Source organism: Bubalus bubalis, chromosome 7 (assembly GCF_019923935.1).
Source record: "Bubalus bubalis isolate 160015118507 breed Murrah chromosome 7, NDDB_SH_1, whole genome shotgun sequence".
NCBI lineage: Eukaryota > Metazoa > Chordata > Mammalia > Artiodactyla > Bovidae > Bubalus > Bubalus bubalis.
The window spans coordinates 37,459,911-37,484,342 of record NC_059163.1 but is presented as its reverse complement, the minus strand read 5'-3'; the positions used below and the strand labels follow the sequence as shown (position 1 = coordinate 37,484,342).

The 24,432-nt window shown below is 35.9% G+C and overlaps 1 protein-coding gene across 5 annotated transcripts in view; it reads right to left on the bottom strand.

Moving 5' to 3' along the window:
• Nucleotides 1-24,432, bottom strand: part of TECRL (trans-2,3-enoyl-CoA reductase like) — a 148,786-nt gene that overhangs the window by 78,931 nt on the left and 45,423 nt on the right. The window lies entirely within an intron of this gene.

The following is a 24,432-nucleotide window of genomic DNA, read 5'->3' as shown; positions in this document are numbered from 1 at the left end:
ATTTGGAAGAAGGAATATTTGTACAAGGTCGAATTTCATTGAAAGTAGTTTAACCACTGTTTTCCTCTCATGCATGGGTGAGTGCTCAGTCATGTCTGACTCTTTACAACCCCATGGACTATAGCCTGTCAGACTCCTCTATACCTGTGGCAGATTCATGTTGATGTATGGCAAAACCAATACAATATTGTAAAGTAATTAACCTCCAATTAAAATAAATAAATTTATATTAAAAAGTATAGCATACTAGACGAATTGCCATTTCCTTCTCCAGGGGATCTTCCCCACTCATGGATGGAACCCATGTCTCTTCATCTCCTGCATTGGTAGGCAGGTTCTTTACCACTGAACCACCCAGGATGCCCTGGTTTCCTCTCACAAGCTAAGCTAAGCTAAGTCACTTCAGTCGTGTCCGACTCTGTGCGACCCCATAGATGGCAGCCCACCGGGCTCCCCCGTCCCTGGGATTCTCCAGGCAAGAATACTGGAGTGGGTTGCCATTTCCTTCTCCAGTGCATGAAAGTGAAAAGCGAAAGTGAAGTCGTTCAGTCATAGACATGTGTTAATGTGAATGTTTAGAAGATGATGTAGCATAAATACCTGTATTTTGTGAGAAGGCAGACTGAAAAACTTTTAACCAACATATCACTTCTCAAAAAAATATTAATTTAGTTCAGTTCAGTTCAGTCGCTCAGTCATGTCGGACTTTTTGCGACCCCATGAATTATTATTAAAAAATGAATACCTGAAACTTTGCATTAGCTTTTGTCAATTATCCTAATAGTATATATTTTTAATCTTTGTTAAAGGTAAATTAAATCAAGACAAATGATTGGGATAATAAGCATAAACTGCTACACATAGCAAGCATAATACTTATGCATAATAAACTGATAAATAATTTTTCAACATAGAAATATAATAAATAATTTTTCAATACTTTTACTTTATTCATGTGATACTGTAAATGTCTTTGAAATATATCTACTATTAATCATATGCGTGTCCATAAAGTTCTTACAGGCTGTTCCATAACATCTTACTGGAAACTTTTTGGCCAACCCAATATATGAACAATAAAAAAAGTAAGGACAAGTATGATTAAATTATAGGTCTAAATTTAATCAATTTAATGATTTTCTTTGATTTGATGTAATGGCTAATCTTGTCTAGCACCTAAGGATCTCAATTCCTAATTTACTAACTTTCTAATGTACTATTTTTTTTTTTTCTGAGTGTTTTCAGTCAGTAAATATCATGATAAAGAGGAGGAGTAAAATCAAAACAGTAAATGCAGGAAAAGGAAAATGAATATATGTAGCCACTGTTATTCTTCAATTCCCTGATTGTTTTAAGTTTTACCTGGGAGTTTTATTTTATTTATTTATTATTTATTAACATATAGTTGATGAACAATATAATATGTTAAATATATACAATATAGTTATTCACAGTTTAAGGGTTGAGCTCCATTCTTAGTTATTATGAAATATTGGCTACATTCCCTATGTTTCAGAATATATCCTTGTAGTTTATTTTATACATAATAGTTTGTACCTCTTAATCCCCTGTCTTTATGTTGCCCCCTCCCTTTCTGTCTCCCGCTTGGTAACCACTGGTTTGTTCTCCATATTTATGAGTCTGCTTTGCTGTTGTTGTTATATTCACTAGTTTGTTGTGTTTTTTTAGATCCACATATAAGTAATATCATAGAGCATTTTTCTTTCTGGCTTATTACACTTCTCATAATAACCTCCAAATGCATCCATGTTGCTACATGTGACAAAATTTCATTCTTTCTTATGACTGTTTCCATTTTATATCTCTATATCACATCTTTATCCATTCATTTGTTGATAGATATTTATGTTGCTTGCATATCTTGGCTATTGAAGTAAATGTAGCTTTGTAGAAATTATGTTACTTCTATAAAAATAACAAATTAAAATAGATAAGAAAGCTGATGGACTCTATTCATAATTAGTTTGTGACTCTCCATAGTCAATGATTGTATTTGTTTGGAAATTACATTTTCATTATCATGATTCACTGTATTCACATTGATAATAAATAAAGCCTCCAAGGTTTGTTTATGATATAGTCAATAATATGCTCAATCATCAGTGCTTTTTTAAAAACAAACATTGGAAATGTATCATACAATGTAATAAATTATCAAAGCCCAAGATTAATTTCAAAGAGCATTAGATGTATAAAGTGTCTCATTAACTTTATCACCTAAATTTATTTAAAAATGAGTAAAGATGTAAAATAAAGAATCAAAAACATGAGAAAATGTTGATGGTACTATAAACATTGTTTCATCTGACAAAATACCAAATAAAATGTATAGAAATCAAACAATTTTATGGCAATAAAAATGTAATGGAATGATGGTATAGCCAGTTAGACTAAGCAGAAGAATTTGTCAATTAGAGAATGAACCAGAATGTCTCATCTCTTATGTCTCCTGCATTGGCAGGCAGGTTCTTTACCACTAGGGCCACCTGGGAAGCCCTCAAAAAAAAGGAAAGAAAATTGAATGATATTCTATGTATTAGGTATCCTTAAGCATAAACAAAGAATTCCATCAACTGTAATGGTAAACTGCATGTTCTACCCAAAACTTCCTTCAGAGGACAACTAGGAAAGTATAAAAAATATTTTATCAAAATCTCCATAGAGTTAATAAGAAAGTGTAGTATTAGGAAGCTAATATTTGGGAGGAAAGGAACTCCAGAAAGCTGAGCCCAGAAACCGAAGCCACATTCCCCTAGAGACATCTGCTTGTATTGGAAGAGACAGTTAAGCAAGACTTTCCATAGACCCACAAGCCTGAGCAAACAAAAAAGCAGACTTTATTTCCAGTTAAGAAGGAGAATCCTTAATAAAAGCCAAAAATTTCACTGGTATCACAAAATAAAGAAGTCAAAAAGAGACCAGTTCTCAGAAAAAATGAAGCTGAATTTTGAATCATCTTACCACTTGTTTGGATTTAAGTGATCTGTAATTTCTAAAGTCCAGCCCTAAAGATTGAGGAAGCAAAATAATTCTTCTCTGGAAAGATACAACTTTATCCAGAGTCTTTAATTACCTCTACATTGTTTGATATTGTTAGACTTCACGAAGGGCAATTAGACAGACAGCAGGGTTCTAAATGATAGCAATAAGAGATTTTGTCCAAATAGCTTCCAAATGAAGTGTTTTTAAAGAAAATATAAAGCAATAACATTATTATTTAGAATGATCTTATACTCGAGATCCTTTTTCTGTCTGTTAATAGATGAACATGCAAAGGATCAACTTTGGGAAAAAGAAATTGATTCCAGAATTGAAATGAGATAAGTTAAACAATACTAATCAAAAAAACTGAGACATAGTAGATGTCTTATAAAAAATAGCAGAGCATATATATAATAGGAATATCTAAAATAATTATAAATAATAATTTATATTTATATACAAAAACAAAATATTTAACAGCAAAAGTATGTAAAGTGGAAAGTATTCTTTGAATTAAAACACCCTGGATGCCTTATATAATTTAGGAAAGATGTAAAAATAATCATTAATCTCAGATTTTGATAAAAGACTTCTTAAAATTTTAATAGTATTATTAGTAAAGTTTTATACATCTGCAAAGCCAAGCTTTTTCTTAATAGAAGCCACCTATTTTCCTTGTTCTGGCATCCAAAGATGTACCCAACTTTCTCCTTTCCTGTCTTATAAAAGCCCTGTTCTAGTGGGAACTTCTCATGTGTATAAAGCAAAATTAAGGGACAGAAAATATTAACCAGGCCATGGAAAGTTATACAGGAAATGTGGTTGTATCACGGAATGTCCTGTGCACATTGAATTATCACTTTAGTTACACTGTGTTAGTAGTACCATTGTGTTCTTTCCAAAACAGTAGAAGATTAAAAGCCTGAACAGAAGGGCGTGCACATGAGTTCTGTTGCTTTTTTGATTAGAAATAAACACCAAGTATCATTAAAAAAATAAAAAATAAAAAAAAAAACTCTTTCTTGATGTACTGAAATACTTTCTGGTGATTTAATATTGTTGAATCAGTTATCTGTGAGAAATGATTCCTTCATTACAGTAATTCACTCAAACTAAATGAACCATTTTATTTCCTGTATACCATTTCTGTGCAGTCTTATAAATGCCACCTACATAATTAAGTGATAAAGCTAAAATGAAATCAAGAAAACCAGTAAAAATATGTGTGATAGTGTTTATGTATCTGAAAAATAAGAGAACTATTTCCTATCTCATACCCTATAACAACAACAAGAAGTTATAACACTCAAATCAACATCAACAAATGTGTATAATTTTGCTGACCTTGAAAAGACAAGACATCTGCTAAGGAGTTTGCTAGTACAGAGCTCTCAAATAAGAAAGACAAAGTGTAATAATGGTGTATAATCAGCAACCACGAAGCAAATCCTCTGTAGGAAAACAGACATGATTCTAAAAATATTTAAAAGCAGTGTAAACAAGTATTCAGAGTTAAAGAATAAAGAATATGAAAAACAAGAGGCATAAAGTAACAAGCCAATTTCACGGTAAAATATAAAACACAAGGCAAGAAAATATGGGACAGGAAGAAGCACATACAGAGAATGACTGAACTATTTATTTGTCTTCCCTTGTTTAAGCTTATAACTAGCTTGTTCACCTAATCACCTACCATACTTCTAAGGAACCACTAGGGTTGGTCATTATGCCTACGTTCCCATTTACCTTACATTACCATTTAACTGTTCAGGAGTCTCAGAGCATCCATCATCACAGGAATACTTTTCTCAATTTGGCTTTGTACAACCACTACTCAGACTTTACTATCTAGCTTCTCAGTCTTCTCCAGTGTACTTTAGAGCATTTATAGTTTGTCATTAGCAACAACTTTAAATCAACAACTTCTACTCAAAAGACAGTATTCTTACTTTACTATAAATAAAAGTTTTCTGCATATTCTTCAACTGGTGTGTGTTCTTTATGCCAAACTCAGCCAATCATGAACCTAAAAGTGTATTAGGAATTATTCTTGCTGTTACATCCAAAACCTGTGTTCTCCATTCTCCTCAGGTAATGCTCATCACCAGAATTTACTACATAGTATTATTTTGTTATTGTTATTGCCATCTGTGATGGACTGGGATTTCCATCTAAGTCACTAAAGACAACTCAGAGTATCCTCTCCACCACTACTCATTTACCATTGTGTGTGATAGTCACTCAGTCATGTCTGACTCTTTGCAACCCCATGGACTGTACCCTGCCAGACTCTTCTGTCCATGGAATTCTCCAGGCAAAAATACTGGAGTGGGTTGCCATTTCCTTGTCCAATTTACCATTATAAGTAATTTCAATATCACTTAAATTCCTTCCTTGGTCTATGCGTTCAAATGTTTTCTGCCTATTGTCTCACTCTTATCCAGAGTCTTATGCTTACCAATAAATATTTCACCTCCAAACATATTTCAAATATTCTACTTTCTAATCATCATGACCATTCCTTCCTATTTAATTAAGTCAGTATTTCTACTTCAGATAATTTTTGATTCTCCAAGGATTTCCCAGCAATCATCTTACTGTTTTGACTCTGGTAATTTTTTTTTATTTCTCCCACTATAACTGTAATCACACCTAATCAATGATCTTAACTACTTTGTCTAACTTTCTTGGTTTCACTACTTGGAAAAATGCTGAGCCTTACTATATTCAACTATTCCATACTCTGTGTCTGAATCTGAGTCTTTGAATCATTTTCCCATGATGCTGTCACTTCCCTGGTTTCCTTGATGCCATCAAATTTAGCAGATCCCAGTGCTACTTTCAGTTACTTTCTCTAATTACCTGTTTTTGATTTTTCTACCTGAAATTATATTATGGACATATTAAGATGCTTAGTATACATTTCTCCTTATTATTATGAAATATTATGAGAACTAGTAGCTGTAACCACATTTATTACCACTATACTACAGTCCATGATGGGGTCGCAAAGAGTTGAACACAGCTGAGCTACTAAGCACAGCACAACTCATTAGAAGACTGCCTGGCACAGAGGAATGCGTGATTTTATAAGATTTCAATAAACATATAGCCTCTTATTGAAAAAGAATCGGCAGAAGGTATGAATGTGCCATTATTTTAATAAAATGCAATGTTAGTTGTCTATGGTAAATTATTTCCCCTATAGTGAGTCAGTGTCTTATAATATTTAATTTCAAAGGCTGTGAACTTTGACTAGATTTAAATCCTGAGACTAACTACTAGTTGTCTTTTTTATCTTGAGCAAGTTACCTTTCTGAATCCTATTTTTCTCATATGTTAAGCAAAAGTTTTTTTAAAAAGAGGAACAATTAATAAAGTTATCTCTTAGGGATGTTGTGATATTTAAATAAAATAGTACATTCCAATTACCAAAAACTCTGAAGAACTAATTAAAAGATGTGATATATGTAAGAAAGATTTGTGACTGCTGAAATTAACAAAGATAAGGGGAAAATAGATCATAAACATTTCAAAGGCAGAACACATGGGCAAATTGAGCCAAGTAAGTAATAAATACTGTAATATAGTGTCTATTATGTGAAAAAGATCACATCTTCACATGGCCATGCCATGTACTTTGCCATCAGTTACTGTTCCTCAGTAGTTCAAAGTAATAATTCTTATACAAGTGTGTATGAAAAATTGTAAACTTAGTATTATGCTAATATAATTCTCCTATTTATCAATCACATATGAATGTATCAGAGTTATAGAAATAGAGCAAATAAACAGAATATGAATAATCTCATAGTCAAAAAAGCTGCTGTTCAATAGGGAAAAAAAAAACTAAGAAAACATTCCTCACTTCACACCTCAAATGACATATTATATATATATATATATATATATATATATTTTATTATTATTATTATTTTTTGCCACCACTGAGATAAACACACATGCACATGGAGTATGAGGACATTATGAGAAACTTCTAAACCATAAAGAGCTTGATGTTGATATTGGAGGTAGTAAGGTAGTAAGGACAATATACTAGAGTGAGTAAATATGTGAGAAAATGTATCCAACTGGAGGTTATTGCAGGTATATTTCTAGATTACAAAGACTTAAACTGTAGTGATGAAAATTAGCTATTTTCAGATTTCAAAGATATTAGTGGTAGAGAATGGGTAATTTTTTAGTAGTAGTCATTTATTAACAGTCAGAGATCCCTTTCAGTAATTTGCATTACAATCTCTGAATACAATCTAAGAATTTTAATAAATATACTTGTAACAATAATATGGCTGTATATAAATATACCCATACAATCACACTTATACACAAAAACAAATAGTTATTCTTATAATTGCTAGCAGTGATTTCTAAATTGAGATATTCTTGATAAAAGAATAAAGAGGAAGCACTTGAAGATAAAGGGAAAATGAGATTAAAGGGATAAAACTTCTGAAGATATGGAGAGAGGATTACATACTGAAGCTAAGAATTCAATTTGGATCAAGCCAAAAGAAAACAGTTTAGATAAAGTGTAAAAGAAAATCTTAAGTTAGATGATAAATGACAAAGACAGGTGGTGTTCTACAGACTATATATCTCTGTGAGTTCCAGAAACTGGGAATCCTGAAGCAAGAAAGAGAGATGTTTAGAATAGTAGATGGTCAAGAGATTGCTCAAGTCATATTGGCATAGGGAATTAAGATATTCTGTTGTTCAGAACATGTAGATATAACTAATTGTAATGTGTTAATCATAACTTATTTGCATTATATATACAGGACATCCCAGATGGAGCAATGATAAGAAACCACCTGCCAATGCAGGAGACACAAGAGACAAGGGTTCTATCCCTGAGTTGGGAAGATCCCCTGGAGTAGGAAATGCCATGATCTTAGTTTTCTGGATGTTGAGCTTTAAGCCAACGTTTTAAGCCATACTATGTGGCATAAAATTATAAATGATGCATTAAAGGGAAGGTGTTAGTCATTCAGTCATGTCAGACTCTTTTTCCATCCCACAGATTGTAGCCTGCCAGTGTCCTCTCTCCATGGAATTCTCCAGGCAAGAATACTGAAGTGGGTAGCCATTCCCTTCTCCAAGGAGTTTTTCTAACCCAGGGAGTGAACAGAGGCCTCTCACATTGCAGGCAGATTCTTTACCATCTGAGCCACTAAGCAAGTCCTTATAGCACACTAAATGAAGAAGAGATATTTAGAAAAGTCTATTAAAATTTTAAATTAAAATGAAATAGAATTCATGAAACTTCATTCTCTTTTCCTGGAATAACTTTTTTATTTTTCTTTTTTAAGTCATCAAGGATGCAGCTAACTGATGGGTCTCTTGTTATTTTCAGCTTAGAGGAGCATGTATAATCCAGAATCTCTTTGTCCAGTGGTACACTCGTTAGAATTTCTTCAAAGACCAGAACATCAAAATTGACAGGTTTTATTAACTTATCTCAATCTTTAAATTTACATGTAATAGGAAAAAATTGATGAATTTTGTGCCGAGTTGTAAAAGGGCCCTATAGTACCTTCAGTTCAGTTCAGTCGCTCAGCTGTGTCTGACTCTTTGCAACCCCATGAATTGCAGCACGCCAGGCGTCCCTATCCATCACCAACTCCCGAATTCACTCAAACTCACATCTATCGAGGCGGTGATGCCATCCAGCTATCTCATCCTCTGCCGTCCCCTCCTCCTCCTGCCCCCAATCCCTCCCAGCTTCAGAGTATTTTCCAATGAGTCAACTCTTTGCATGAGGTGGCCAAAGTACTGGACTTTCAGCTTTAGCATCATTCCTTCCAAAGAACACCCAGGACTGATCTTTAGAATGGACTGGATGGATCTCCTTGCAGTCCAAGGGACTCTCAAGAGTCATCTCCAATACCACAGTTCAAAAGCACCAATTCTTCAGTGCTCAGCTTTCTTCACAGTCCAACTCTCACATCCATACATGACTACTGGAAAAACCATAGCCTTGACTAGACGGACCTTTGTTGACAAAGTAATGTCTCTGCTTTTTAATATGCTATACAGGTTGGTCATAACTTTCCTTCCGAGGAGTAAGGGTCTTTTAATTTCATGGCTGCAATCACCATCTGCATTGATTTTGGAGCCCCCCAAAATAAAGTCTGACACTGTTTCCACTGTTTTCCCATCTATTTCCCATGAAGTGATGGGACCAGATGACATGATCTTAGTTTTTTGAATGTTGAGCTTTAAGCCAACTTTTTCACTCTCCCCTTTCTTTGTGATTAAATTTCTAGAAGGCCGTAGCCTCTTAATCCATAGCTTTCACAAAATGTAACCTTGACTCTTATCAAAGAATAAACAACTGCCAAATTACTCCATTTCTCCATCTAAGTTATTGACAAGGTTCATAATTCCTTTTGCTAGAGGAAACTACTAGAAAAAGAATGTTAGCTGCTTCTTGATTTAGCAGTAGATCACTTTTGTAAGAAAAGCATTCTGCCACTTCTATCTTTAATGGGATTTTTCATTTTTCTAGCTTGTTTTTTTGAAGAGATCAGGGAATTCTACAGCCTTGTCAGGGAGGCTCCTTTGAAATTGCCTAGAGAATACTCATTATTCTATCCTATAAATCCTTCTACTGTGTTATCTTTATTTGAGTTACTCTCTTTGAACCTGTCAAAGTTTTGCATTGTTTTTATCTCCCTGGCCTTATGGCAAAGATGTATATGCATTTCAAGTGTCACAATAAATTATTTATTCCTTTATGTGGCTGAAATTACAGCTGGACTGCTAAATCCACTGTTCCTTCTCTTGCTTTTTTCCTAGGGCTCTGTTTGGGAGCTGCAGAGATAATGGTCCAGTAGATTACAAACATCATTGAAACTTCTTATGATTTTGTCAAGTAACAGATAACATGCAAGTGAAAGTGAAGTCTCAGTCATTTCTGACTCTTTGCAACCTCGTGGACTGTAGCCTACCAGACTCCTCTGTCCATGGGATTTTCCAGGCAAGAGTACTGGAATGGGTTGCCATTTCCTTCTCCAGGGGATCTCCCATCCCAGGGATCGAACCTGGGTTTCCCACATTGCAGGCAGATGCTTTACCTTCTAAGCCACAGGGAAGTCATACAAGTCATGGGCAAAAATGATTTTGCTTTTGCTTTCAGAAACTAATTCTATGATAGAGAGCCAGTGCACAAATTACACTTCAGTTATTTGTCATTCATTTTTTTTTTTTTACCTTAGTTTATATACTACAAACTCTTGTTAGTCACACAATAGAAAATGTCATTAGCAGTTTCAAACCATATTTCATTCTTTCATTTTATTCATATGTATGATTGTTTTTAATTTAATTATTTGTTTTATGGTGACATATGGCATTAGACAGAGATTTCAGTTATTGGAACCAATTGAGAACTAGGCTTAGAATGATATCACTATGAATTATTATGTAATTTCTAAATTAACTTTCTAGTTAGCTCCCTACTTTCCAATTGGGAGTAACAATAACCTTTACCATGGAAAATAAATTGGTGTTATTTTGATTTCTACCTGAAGAAATTTACAAAAAAAATAACTCAGTAAAACAAATACAGTGGAGATTAGTGGAGTACAAGGTATAGAGTCGTATTATATAGATCCCCTAAGTAAATTATATAGTTTGAATTTCAGCTCAGCCATTTATTAGCTCTGTGACCTTGTTCAAGTTATCTAAACATTTTTAAATGTCATTCACTGTAAAATGAAAATTATAATACTACTAGATGACCACAGAGTTTTATTTTTTTTAATTTGCTATATGGAAATATCTTAGGAGATTCATGACAAAAAGTGAGTGTTTGACAAATTCGACTATATTTGTTTTATGTTGATTTTATAAATGTTAATGCAAGTTAGCTAGAGCTTAACACAGAGATATTATAAGGCACAGTATTTCATAGTAAGTGCTCATATTTGATGCTGGCTGTAATTTTTAAAACCACAGGAAAGTTGTCACAAGAAAAAAGCTTTCCCTTCACTTTTCTTCATGATTTCCTCCAATTTTCTTAAACACAAATTTTTTTTAATGAATTTTGACAAATATACTGCTAGTCCATATAAACTCTATAAGGAGGGAAATTCCATAGAATTGCTATTCTAATTTCATGGTGGTATTATTTCTGATGGTTTTCTTTAATTTTTATGTGTTTATTTTAAGTTCTCCACCCAATTGCGACAGATGTGTGGTACAGTCTCCCCACCACACATACACCAACAAGCAAATCTCAGGACACTATAGTGGCATCTTATAATTTGAATCAATTCTGACACTATGTACCTGGAGAGAGCATCGGGTTTCACAGGTTAAATGTTATTGCAAACCTGCCCTTCTCCCTCACCCCCTGCCATCTTCTCATGCCAGTTTCAGGTCTAAGTTCTCACCTGCACTTCTAACCAATTGGCCTCAGAGATCCCCATGAACCCTTCCTTGGGTTCAATTAATTTGCTAGTGCAACTAACATAACTCAAAGAAATATTGTACTTAACTACATGTTTCTTTAAAGAAAAAAAAATACCTTTTATTGGAGTATATTCAATTAAAAATGTGATAGTTTCAGGTGGACTGCAAAGGAACTCAGCCATACATATGCAAGTATCCATAACAGGTTTCCTAAAAAGGAATATAACTCAGGAATAGCTAGATGGATGAGATATGAAAGACAAGGTACAGGGAATAGTCACAGAACTTCCAGGCCCCCTCTCCAAATTTACAGCAGCCTCTCTGAACCCCCTCCATTGGGATTTTTATGAAAGCTTCATTACATGGGCATGATTGAATAAATCACAGGTGATTGGAAATTGTTTCAATTTTCAGCCCCTCTGAGAGTTCCAACTCTCTAATTACAGCTTGACAATCAGCACTGATCTTTTGGCTAGGTCTAGAATTCACCGCATTAACAAGAAAAAAAAAAAAAAAAAAACCTTTATGCTGTTATCACTTAAAAAATTTCAAGGGTTTTAGAAGCTCTTTGCAAGAAAAAGTGGACAAATAAAATACATATATATTTTATTATAAATCATAATATAGCATCATCCTAATATATTTTGAAGAATTTAAAAGGAAGCATGAGCTAGAAATGCTAAAAAACATGTATTGCTTAAAAATGTCTAAATAAAAAAAGTAATAAAATTTTTGTTTCAAATAAGGATCCAGAGTATTTATGGTGAATTATCTAGAAACAATTCATCAAGTGTTTGGTATGTATGCTTACCTCAGTCAGACTCTTATACAGTTAATTTGCCAATTATGTATGTGTCAATATAGACTTCGAAAATAAGGGTTTTGATATAACTTTGAAGATATATAGTAAATGTTATATGATCTGTTACTTAAAAAAAAGATTGACTTTCATTTAATATTCTTGAAATGCTCATTGGAATTTATATGCCATCCAACTTTAAAGCTAGTTTTAACTATAATGATGGTAGAGTGTGGTGTATAGAGACATGAGGGTGAAAATCACTGATGTTCTCCAGGAAAGACTTCAAGATACAAGCAAAAACAATGATTACAAATGTTAATGAATAAACAGAGAATATGCAGCAAAGGGTCTTTTATCATTTTTCATACATTAAAGAAGAAGAAGTGAAATAGGCAAAAGTATATATTTGTGTGCACATGCATATATATAATTTATAGTTTTATATGTATCTTTTCTTCAGGAAAGCCATTGGTCTTTCTCCTTAGTCTTGCTGCTGCTGCTGCTGCTAAGTCACTTCAGTCGTGTCTGGCCCCATAGATGGCAGCCCACCAGGCTCCCCTGTCCCTGGGATTCTCCAGGCAAGAACACTGGAGTGAGTTGCCATTGCCTTCTCCAATGCATGACAGTGAAAAGTGAAAGTGAAGCTGCTCAATCGTGTCTGACTCAGTGACCCCATGGACTGCAGCCTATCAGGCTCCTCCACCCATGGGATTTTCCAGGCAAGAGTACTGGAGTGGGTTGCCATTGCCTTCTCCCTTCTTAGTCTTAACAGCTAATATTATAATTGTAGTTTTCTTCCCTCTCATCTTTTCATCAGTCTAATTGTTCATTACAGTGTCACCAGGGTGATCTAAAAGGTGACTTATACAAAAGCAGAATTGAAAAACATGAACCTTATAAAGGCATGATAGTCATTTTATAGAATGAGAAAATCACAGTAAAGTAAGTTCTAAAATAGAGCTAAGAAAAATATTAAACTGACACAAGTCAGAGAAATAGGAGGAAGACAAAAATTCAAGATCAATTTCTAGTAGTCATGTATGGATGTGAGAGTTGTACTATATTGAAAGTTGGGTGCTGAAGAATTGAAGCTTTTGAACTGTGGTGTTGGAAAAGACTCTTGAGAGTCTCTTGAACATCAAGGAGATCCAACCAGTCCATCCTAAAGGAAATCAGTCCTGAATATTCATTGAAAGGACTGATGCTGAAGCTGAAACTCCAATACTTTGGCCACCTGTTGAGAAGAACTGACTCAATGGAAAAACCCTGATGCTGGGAAAGATAGAAGGCAGGAGGAGAAGGGTACAACAGAGGATAAGATGGTAAGTAATCTCAGGGAGTTGGTGATGGACAGGGATGCTGGGAGCAGGAGCTCCGCCCATGGCAAAGGTCATGAGGAAGGAGGCTCGGCATACACAAAGGTGGGATGGAGCCTCAGGAGTCCCACTGGAAAATTCTCGAGCATCTACCCCCAAAACCAGAGTCTGCCTACTTTCTGCTTTGTGCTCTCACCTACACCTCTGACTTTACGGGGGGCTGTCTCCCACTACCTCTCTCTGAAAAAAAGAGTTAACTTACAGCTCCAGTTAATAAAGTTCCTGGGTGTGATAGTGTTTCAACCTACAAACTCTTTTGGAAGTCCTCTAGCCTGCCTGAATAGGTTTTTCCAGCCACATGTGATTGCACAGAGCCTCCCAACTGTGAGAGGCATGAGATGTTCTAAACTGTCTAAACACAGATTCCTTTGAGCAGTTAAAAGATTGATTACAAATTGTATTGGTGAAGGGATTTTCACTTGTTGGGCCAATGTTTGCTGCTAAGTCTCCATATCCCTTACCTGCTGTGTCCCTGGCAGTGTATTGATTAATATGATTGGTGTAAGTAGTAGCTTTAATGTTTGTAACCTTGGACCCTTGAGTTAATTCTTTTTCTTGTTATAGCCCACCACACCTTTGCCCTATAGGAATGCAACTTTAATGCTTTTGGAGGGTGGCACTTGACTAATCACCTTTAGAGAAAAATAAGTTTTCTGAAGAAAGGGTCTTAAAATGTTAACAGGCCTCCGGGCCAGAAGATGATGCAAATCACCTAAACTTTTGCATATGATAAGTTTGCAGGAAGAAAGCCTGGCTTACTGCATGACTCTACCCCTTCCCCCATTATCCTCTATGCATAACTTAAGGTATAAAAACTACTTTGGAAAATAATGTGCGGGCCTTGTTCACCAAAACTTGGTCTCCCCATGTCGTTCTTTCTCTCACCTTCTGGCTGAATTATTCAGCCTCTTTTCTCCACTGAATTTCCTCACTGAGCTATCATTATTTAACCACTCTTTATATCCTTAATTAATGTTTAATTAAGTAATTGTTTCCTGATTGCCGATGCCGTCTCCCCTTCGAATTCCCTGGATCCACTGGGGCTGGACCCACCGGGGCTGGACCCCGGCACAGGGAAGCCTGGCATGCTGCACTCCATGGGGTTGCAAAGAGCATGAATGAGCAACTGAACTGAACTGAAGAGAACAAATGATAGAGATAAAAGACATACAAGGGGAAATTTTCCTCTTAGGAAATCTAGTCTTCTGATAAGAGTTATATATAATTTTCTTTATAAAATTAACACACATTCCCATTATAACTCCAAGGCCTAGAAATAAACAGCATTTGAAGTATCTTAATAAAAAATCACTTGGTGTCAAAAACATAAGAAGTGACTGTAAAAAATTTATAGTTCTAACACTTTAGTTATAAAACAATTGCATATATAAAATATATAACTACACATGTAATATATATTTTTATTATTTAAATAATTTATGGATTTAAATAAATGTTGATTTAACAAATTTTAAAATATGTTAAAAAGATGAAATATTAAGGTGATCAACAGATCAATCTTTTTATAATTATGTATACAGTCACTTCGTAAGTCAAGTTGGCCTTAGAAAGAATCACTACAAACAAAGCTAGTGGAGGTGATGGAATTCCAGGTGAGCTACTTCAAATCCTAAAAAATGATGCTGTATAAGTGCCGCATTCAGTATGCCAGCAGATTTGGAAAACTCAGCAGTAGCCACAGGACTGGAAAAGGTCAGTTTTCATTCCAATCCCAAAGAAAGGCGATGCCAAAGAATCTTCAAACTACTGAACAACTGCACTCATCTCACATGCTAGCAAAGAAATGCTCAAATTTCTCCAAGTGAGGTTTCAACACTGTGTGAACAAAGAAAGTCCAGATGTTCAAGCTGAATTAAGAAAATGCAGAAGAACCAGAGATCAAATTGCCAACATCTGCTGGATCATTGAAAAAGCAAGAGAGTTCCAGAAAAATATCTACTTCTGCTTCATTGACTATGCTAAAGCCATTGACTGTGAGGATCACGACAAACTGGAAAATTGTTCAAGAGATGGGAATACCAGACCACCTTACCTTCCTCCTGAGAAACCTGTTTGCAGGTGGAGAAGCAACAGTTAAAACTGGACATATAACAATGGACTGCTTCCAAATTCGGAAAAGAGTATGTCAAGGCTGTATATTTTCACCCTGCTACTTTAACTTATAAGCAGAGTACATCATGTGAAATGCGAAACTAGATGAAGCACAAGTTCAAGTCAAGATTGTGGGGAGAAATATCAATAACCTCAAATATGCAGATAACACCATCCCTATGGCAGAAAGAAAAGAGGAATCAAAGAGCCTTTTGATGAAAGTGAAAGAGGAGAGAGAAAAACCTGGCTTAAAACTCATCATTCAAACAACAAAGATCATGGCATCCAGTCCCATCACTTCACAGCAAATAGATGGGGAAATAATGGAAACCATGACAGATTATTTTCATGGGCTCCAAATCACTGAAGATGGTGACTTCAGCCATGAAATTAAAAGACACTTGCTCCTTGGAAGAAAAGCTATGTCCAATCCAGACAGCATATTAAAAGGCAGAGATGTTGCTTAGCCAACAAAGGTCTGTATAGTCAAAGCTATAGTCTCTCCAGTAGTCATGTATGGATGTGAGATTTGGACCATAAAGAAAGCTGAGCTCGAAAGAATTGATGATTTTGAATTGTGGTGTTGGAGAAGATTCTTGAGAGTCCCTTGGACTGCAAGGAGATCCAACCAGTCCATCCTAAAGGAGATCAATCCTGGGTGTTCATTGGAAGGACTGATGCTAAAACTGAATCTCCAATACTTTGGTCACCTGATGAGAGGAACTGACTCATAAGGAAAGACCCTAATGCTGGGAAAGTTTGAAGGTAGGAGGAGAAAGGAATGACAGAGGATGAGATGGTTGGATGGCATCACCAACTCAATGGACATTAGTTTGTGCAAGCTGTGGGAGTTGGTGATGGACAGCAAAACATGGTGTGCTGCAGTCCATGGGGTCACAAAGAGTCAGACACGACTGAGCGACTGAACTGAACTGAATACAGTCATATATTGTTGGATTTAGCAATATTTTTTAGTGAATAAAGCATAATTTAATTGACATCTAGATATTTCTCTGTCATGTAATATGGAAAAAATGGTTTTGTGTTTCTGTACTTTTTAAAATCTGAAGACCAATACTTTTTTGAAATACATTCTAATAAATGCAATATTTTATGGATATTCTCTTTCTTTAAGTGATGGATATACTTTTAAAGGAAAGGTAATTTTGAAAAAGTAGAAAAATTTACAATTTACTTAAAGCTGTTAAAGTTTAGAACTGTTCTTTGAAAAGTGATAAAAATACTTGTCAAGAAATCCCTAAGTGTATATGTCTTACTACCTTTAATATAGGTATTAAAACTAATCATATTGTCATATTTTCAATTGTCCAGTCATAAAACTGGATATTTCTAGGAGTTTTCACAAGCTACTACACCTCACTTTCCTAATTACTAGAAAGAAGTTCTAGACAATGTAAATGTAGTGTGTGCTCAGTTGCTCAATTGTATCCAACTCTTTGCCCATCCCATGGGTTGTAGCCCTCCAGGCTCCTCTGTCCAAAGGATTATCCTGGCAAGAATAGTAGAGTCGGTTGCTTTCCAAGCATAAATTGAACCTACATATCCTGAATCGCCTGCATTGGCAGGCAGCTTCTTTACCAGTAAGCCACCTGGGAAGACAACATAAATGTAGTCATGGTTTAGTCGCTAAACCATGTCAAACTTTTTGCAGCCTCATGGACTATGGCCCACTAGGTTCCTCTGCCATTGGATTTTCCAGGCAAGAGTACTGGATTGGGTTGCAATTTTCTTTTCCACAGGATCTTCCCCACCCAGGGATTGAACGAGGGTCTCCTGAATCGCAGATAGAATCTTTACCAACGGAGTCATAAAAGAAGCCCATACATAAATGTAGAACTGGATCTAAAATTTTGTTGACATATAATTATGTCCATTTGTAGATACAGACTAACATAAAAATAGTCACAATAACACACATCAAGGTGATTACACATTCTTTCTAAATATACATTAGTTTCTGATTAATTTCCTTGTTTTCAGACAATAATACAAATAATAAATTTATACTGTCATTATTAAATGAAATAATTTTGTCATATCTTTCTACTCTACAGTAAGCAAGTGTTTCTGAAATGTCTTCACACTTATTCAGTTCAGTTCAGTTCAGTTGCTCAGTCGTGCCTGACTCTTTGCAACCCCATGAAGCACAGCACGCCAGGCTTCCCTGTCCATCACCAACTGCTGGAGTTCACTCAGACTCCATCCATCGAGTCAGTGATGCCATCCAGCCATCTCATCCTCTGTCATCCCCTTCTCCTCCTGCACCCAATCCCTCCCAGATTCAGAGTCTTTTCTAATGAGTCAACTCTTCGCATGAGGTGGCCAAAGTACTGGAGTTTCAGCTTTAGCATCATTCCTTCCAAAGAAATCCCAGGGCTGATCTCCTTCAGAATGGACTGGTTGGATCTCCTTGCAGTCCAAGGGACTCTCAAGAGTCTTCTCCAACACCACAGTTCAAAAGCATCAATTCTTCGGCGCTCAGCCTTCTTCACAGTCCAACTCTCACATCCATACATGACCACAGGGAAAACCATAGCCTTGACTAGATGAACCTTTGTTGGCAAAGTAGTGTCTCTGCTTTTGAATATGCTATCTAGGTTGGTCATAACTGTCCTTCCAAGGAGTAAGTGTCTTTTAATTTCATGGCTGAAGTCACCATCTGCAATGATTTTGGAGCCCCAAAAAATAAAGTCTGACACTGTTTCCACTGTTCCCATCTATTTGCCATGAAGTGATGGGACCAGATGCCATGATCCTTGTTTTCTGAATGTTGAGCTTTAAGCCAACTTTTTCACTCTCCTCTTTCACTTTCATCAAGAGGCTTTTTAGTTCCTCTTCACTTTCTGCCATAAGGGTGGTGTCATCTGCATATCTGAGGTTATTGATATTTCTCCCCGCAATCTTGATTCCAGCTTGTGTTTCTTCCAGTCCAGTGTTTCTCATGATGTACTCTGCATATAAGTTAAATAAGCAGGGTAACAATATACAGCCTTGATGTACTCCTTTTCCTATTTGGAACCAGTCTGTTGTTCTGTGTCCAGTTCTAACTTACTCCATGTCCAGTTCACACTTATTACTGTAATCTAAACTTTCTGAAACCACTTTACTAGATAGAATTACTGAGTCTTTCCAAGGATGGCAATTCAATTGCTAGCTTAACAAAACAACTGCATTTAGAATCTAAATAAACTGGAGATACTCATGGAAATAACCAGGGCAACATCTTTCACATACACTATGTAGATATAAATTTGGAGTTTCAATAATTTACAAAAATATTGGCATAAATATACAGAGAATTTTTAATTACCAACCTAAAAGATTTAATCCATTATAGATCTCTGCACTTCTCTTGCTTTATTCTTTTTATCTCCACTATATAATTCATTTCTGTTTCATGTTAACATATCTAAATCTGACTTGTCTTCATGGTAAAATATCAGAACTCACCTTCCTCTAGAATTTTAAACTGACTAGGCCTGTTTTCCCCTTCATGGATCACAGCCTTTTTATGGTGAAGGGGCTTGTGTTACTCTGAAGCTATGAAACATGCCATGTAGGGCCACCAAGATGGAGGGGTCAAAGTGGAGAGTTCTGACAAAACATGGTTCACTGGAGGAGGGATGGCAAACCACTCCAGGATTCTTGCCATGAGAACCCCATAAAGATTATAGGAAGGCAAAAAGATATGAAACCAGAAGATGAGCCCACCAGGTCAGAACGTGTCCAGTATGCTACTGCGGAAGAGAAGAGGGTAATTACTAATAGTTCCAGAAAGAATGAAGAGGCTAGGCCAAAGCAAAAGTGATACTCAGTTGTGGATGTGCCTGGTGGTTAAAGTAAAGTTCATGCTGTAAATAATAATATTGCATAGGAATATGGAATGTTAGGTCCATGAAACAAGGTAAATTTGGATGTGATCAAACAGGAGATGGCAAGGGTGAACATTGACATCTTAGAAATCAATGAACTAAAACGGACAAGAATAGGAGAATCTAATTCAGATGACCATTGTATCTACTACTGTGGGCAAGAATCCCTTAGAAGAAATGGAGTAATCCTCACAGTCAATAAAAGAGTCCAGAATGCTATAGTTGTGTACAATCTCAAAAACAAAAAAATGATCTCTATTTGTTTTTAAGGCAAACCATTCAACATCACAGTAATCCAAGTCTATGCCCCAACCACTGATATTGAAGAAACTTAAGTTGATCAGTTCCATGAAGACCTACAAAACCTCCTAGACTAACATCAAAAAAAAAAAAAATGTCCTTTTCATCATCAGATCAGATCAGTCGTTCAGTCGTGTCCGACTCTTTGCGACCCCATGAATCGCAGCACACCAGGCCTCCCTGTCCATCACAAACTCCCCCAGTTCACTCAGAATCACATCCATCGAGTCAGTGATGCCATCCAACCATCTCATCCTCTGTTGTCCCCTTCTCCTCTTGCCCCCAATCCCTCCAAGCATCAGAGTCTTTTCCAATGAGTCAACTCTTCACATGAGGTGGCCAAAGTACTGGAGTTTCAGCTTTAGCATCATTCCTTCCAAAGAAATCCCAGGGCTGATCTCCTTAAAAATGGACTAGTTGGATCTCCTTGCAGTCCAAGGGACTCTCAAGACTCTTCTCCAACACCACAGTTCAAAAGCATCAATTCTTCGGCGATCAGCCTTCTTCACAGTCCAACTCTCACATCCATACATGACCACAGGAAAAAACATAGCCTTGACTAGATGAACCTTTGTTGGCAAAGTAATGTCTCTGCTTTTGAATATGCTATCTAGGTTGGTCATAACTGTCCTTCCAAGGAGTAAGTGTCTTTTAATTTCATGGCTGCAGTCACCATCTGTAGTGATTTTGTAGCCCAGAAAAATAAAGTCTGACACTGTTTCCACTGTTTCCCCATCTATTTCCCATGAAGTGATGATTGGAATACAAAGGTAGGAAGTCAAGAGATTTCTAGAGTAACAGGCAGGTTTGGCCATGGAGTACAAAATGAAACAGGGCAAAGACGTAAGAGTTTTATCAAGAGAACACACTGGTCATACAAAGCACCCTTTTCCAACAACAGAGTAGACATCTCTACACATGGACATCACCAGAGAGTCAATACCAAAATCAGATTTTTTATATTCTTTGCAGCTGAAGATGAAGATGTTCCATACAGTGAGCAAATACAAGACCTGGGGCTGACTGTGGCTCAGATCATGAGCTTCTTATTGCAACATTCAGTCTTAAATTGAAAAAAGTAGGGAAAACTACTAAGCCATTCAGGTATGACTTAAATCAAGTTTCTTATTATTATACAGTGGAGGTGACAAATAGATCCAAGAGATTATATATGATAGACAGAATGCCCGAAGAACTATGGATGGATATCCATTACACTGTACACACGGCTGAAGCCAAAATCATCCCAAAGAAAAATAAATGCAAGAGTCAAAGTGGTTATCTGAGGAAATTTTATAAAAAGCTAAGGAAATAAAAGCAAAAAGCAAGGGAGAAAGTGAAATATATACACAACTGAATGCTTGAGTTCCAGAGACTAGCAAGGAGAGGTAAGAAGATCTTCTTGAATGAACAGTGCAAGGAAGTTAAGGAAAATGATAGAATGGGAAAGACTGGAGGTCTTTAAGTAAAATTTTAGATACCCAGTGAACACTGCGTGCAGGAATGGGCATGATAAAGACAGAAACAGTAAGGAACTAGCATAAGCAAAAGAGATTAAGAAAAGATGGCAAGAATACACAGAAGTACTATACAAAAAAGCTCTTGATCTGGATAACCATGATGGTGTGGTCACTCACCTAGAGCCAGGCATACTGTAATGTGAAGAACTAAAGATTCTCTTGATGAAAATGAAAGAGGAGAGTGAAAATGTTGGCTTAAAACTCAACATTCAGAAAACTAAAATCATGGCTCTGGTCCCATCACTTCATGGCAAATAGAAGGGGAAACAGTGGAAATGGTGACAGACTTTATTTTTTGGGCTCCAAAATCACTGCAGATGGTGACTTCAGCCATGAAATTAAAAGACACTTACTCCTTGGAAGGAAAATTATGACCAACCTAGCTATGACAACTCACTCTAGTACTCTTGCCTGGAAAATCCCATGGGCAGAGGAGCCTGGTAGGCTGCAGTCCATGGAGTCACGAAGAGGCAGACATGACTGAGCGACCTCACATTCACTTTTCACTTTCATGCATTGGAAAAGGAAATGGCAACCCACTCCAGTGTTCTTGCCTGGAGAATCCCAGGGATGGGGGAGCCTGGTGGGCTGCTGTCTATGGGGTCACACAGAGTCAGACATGACTGGAGCAACTTAGCAGCAGCAGCAGCAGCAGACAGCATATTAAAAAGCAGAGACATTGCTTTGCCAACAAAGGTCCATCTAGTCAAGGCTATGGTTTTTCCAGTAGTCATGTGTGCATGTGAGAGTTGGACTATAAAGAAAGCTTAGCACAGAAGAATTGATGCTTTTGAACTGTGGTGTTGGAGAAGACTCTTGAGAGTCCTTTGGACTGCAAGGAGATCAAACCAGTCCATAGTAAAGGAGCTCGGTCTTGGATATTCATTGGAAAGACTGATGCTGAAGCTAAAACTCCATTATTTTGGCCACGTTATGAGAAGAACCAACTCATTTGAAAAGACCCTGATGCTGGGAAAGATTGAAGGCAGGAGGAGAAGGGGACAACACCGGATAAGTATGATGGCAATCACTGACTCAATGGACATGAGTTTGAGTAAACTCTGGGAGTTGTTGATGGACAGGGAGGCCTGGGGTGCTGTAATTCATGGGATTGCAAAGAGTTGGACATGACTGAGTGACCGAAATGAACTGAACTGAACTGAATTGATTACATACAAACCCAGTTTTGGTGATGGAATTCCATCTGAGCTATTTAAAATACTAAAAGAAGTTCTTGTTAAAGTGTTGCACTCAATATGTTAGCAAATTTAGAAAACTCAGCAATGGCCACAGGACTGTAAAATGTCAGTTTTCATTCCAATCCCAAAGAAGAGTAGTGTCAAAGAATGTTCAAACTACAGTACAGTTGTGTTTATTTCACATGCTACTGAGGTTATGCTCAAAATCCTTCACGCGAGGTTTCAACCGTACGTGAACAGAGAGCTTCCAGATGCATAATCCAGATTTAGAAAAAGCAGACGAACCTGAGATCAAATTGCCAACATTTGTTGGATCATAGAGAAATTTTGTAATGATTCCAGTAAAATACCTATTTCTTCTTCACTGACTACACTAAAGCCTTTGACTATGTGGATAAAAATAAACTGTGGAAAGTTCTTAAAGAGATGGGAATACCAGACCACCTTACCTGTTTTCTGAGAAACCTATATGCTTGTCAAGAAGCAACAGTTAAAACTGAACATGGAATAAAGGAGTTCCAAACTGGGAAAGGAGTATGTCAAGGTGATAAGTATACTGTCACCCTGTTTGTTTAACTTATATGCAGAGTACATCATGCAAATGCCAGGGTGGATGAATCACAGGCTGGAATCAAGATTGCTAGGAGAAATATCAACAAGATATATCTTTATATATATATATAATATATGTTATAGAGTATATATTTATATAAAATAAAATATAATGTATTGTAATATAATATAATATATAATATATGATATATTTATTTATTTATTATATATAGAATCTTCTTTATTAGAAAATTTTTGAGGGCTAGTGAGAAATTATCTGTTTTCATTTATTCATTATGCCTATCATGTCATAAACACAAAAAGTATTCAGCAAATATTCTGCATCTTTCTTGAAAGAAAATAATGAAATAATTTTCCTAGTTTACTCAAGTATTTTTTAAAAAATTGATAAATTAAATTATAAGCTTTAAGTATTTTCTGAAAAGAAACATTGTTCAAATAAATCTAGAAGTATTGAAAATGCTCCTTTGCAAAATCTATAGAATGTGCAACATTGAAAATGAATTCTAATGTAACTACGCACTTAGGACAATAATGATGTGTCATTGTAGGTTCCAGGAGTATAACAAATGTACTCTTCTGAATGTTATGGTGGAGAATGCTGCCCATGGTTTTCTGTGTTTGCCAGGCACAAATAATCCACTTGCAATGCATGAGATGAGGGTTTGATCACTGAGTCAGGATGATCCCCTGGAGGAGGAATGGCAACCCACTCCAGTATTCTTGCCAGGAAAAATCCCACAGAGAGAGGAGCCCGTGGGATCCCAAAAAGTCAGACATGAAACTGGGACTGAGCATGCATGCTGTCCATGTGTGGGGCAGGGGTATATTGGAACTCTGTGTATTTTCTCAACAATCTATCGTGAATTTAAAAATGCCCTAAAAATGAAGTTTATTAAAAATTGTTAACTGGTAATTATAGGCATCATCACTATGTTAACAATTATAGGTAAACTAATAAAAAAGTTGTAAAAATAAAAATTAAACATATTTCATATATATATATATTTCCCTATAAATAATAACAGGATATCTATTACTGAGGAAAATCTAGCCATTAGTAAAATTAAATAACAATTTAAATGCAATTTTTAAGTATTCCTATGTGATAGATATTTAATCAGTATAAATACATGAAATAAAAAGCCTTCTCTATATTTGCTTAAATATAAGGAAATACCTTATATTGATTAATGACTTTCACATATAGGATGTTTC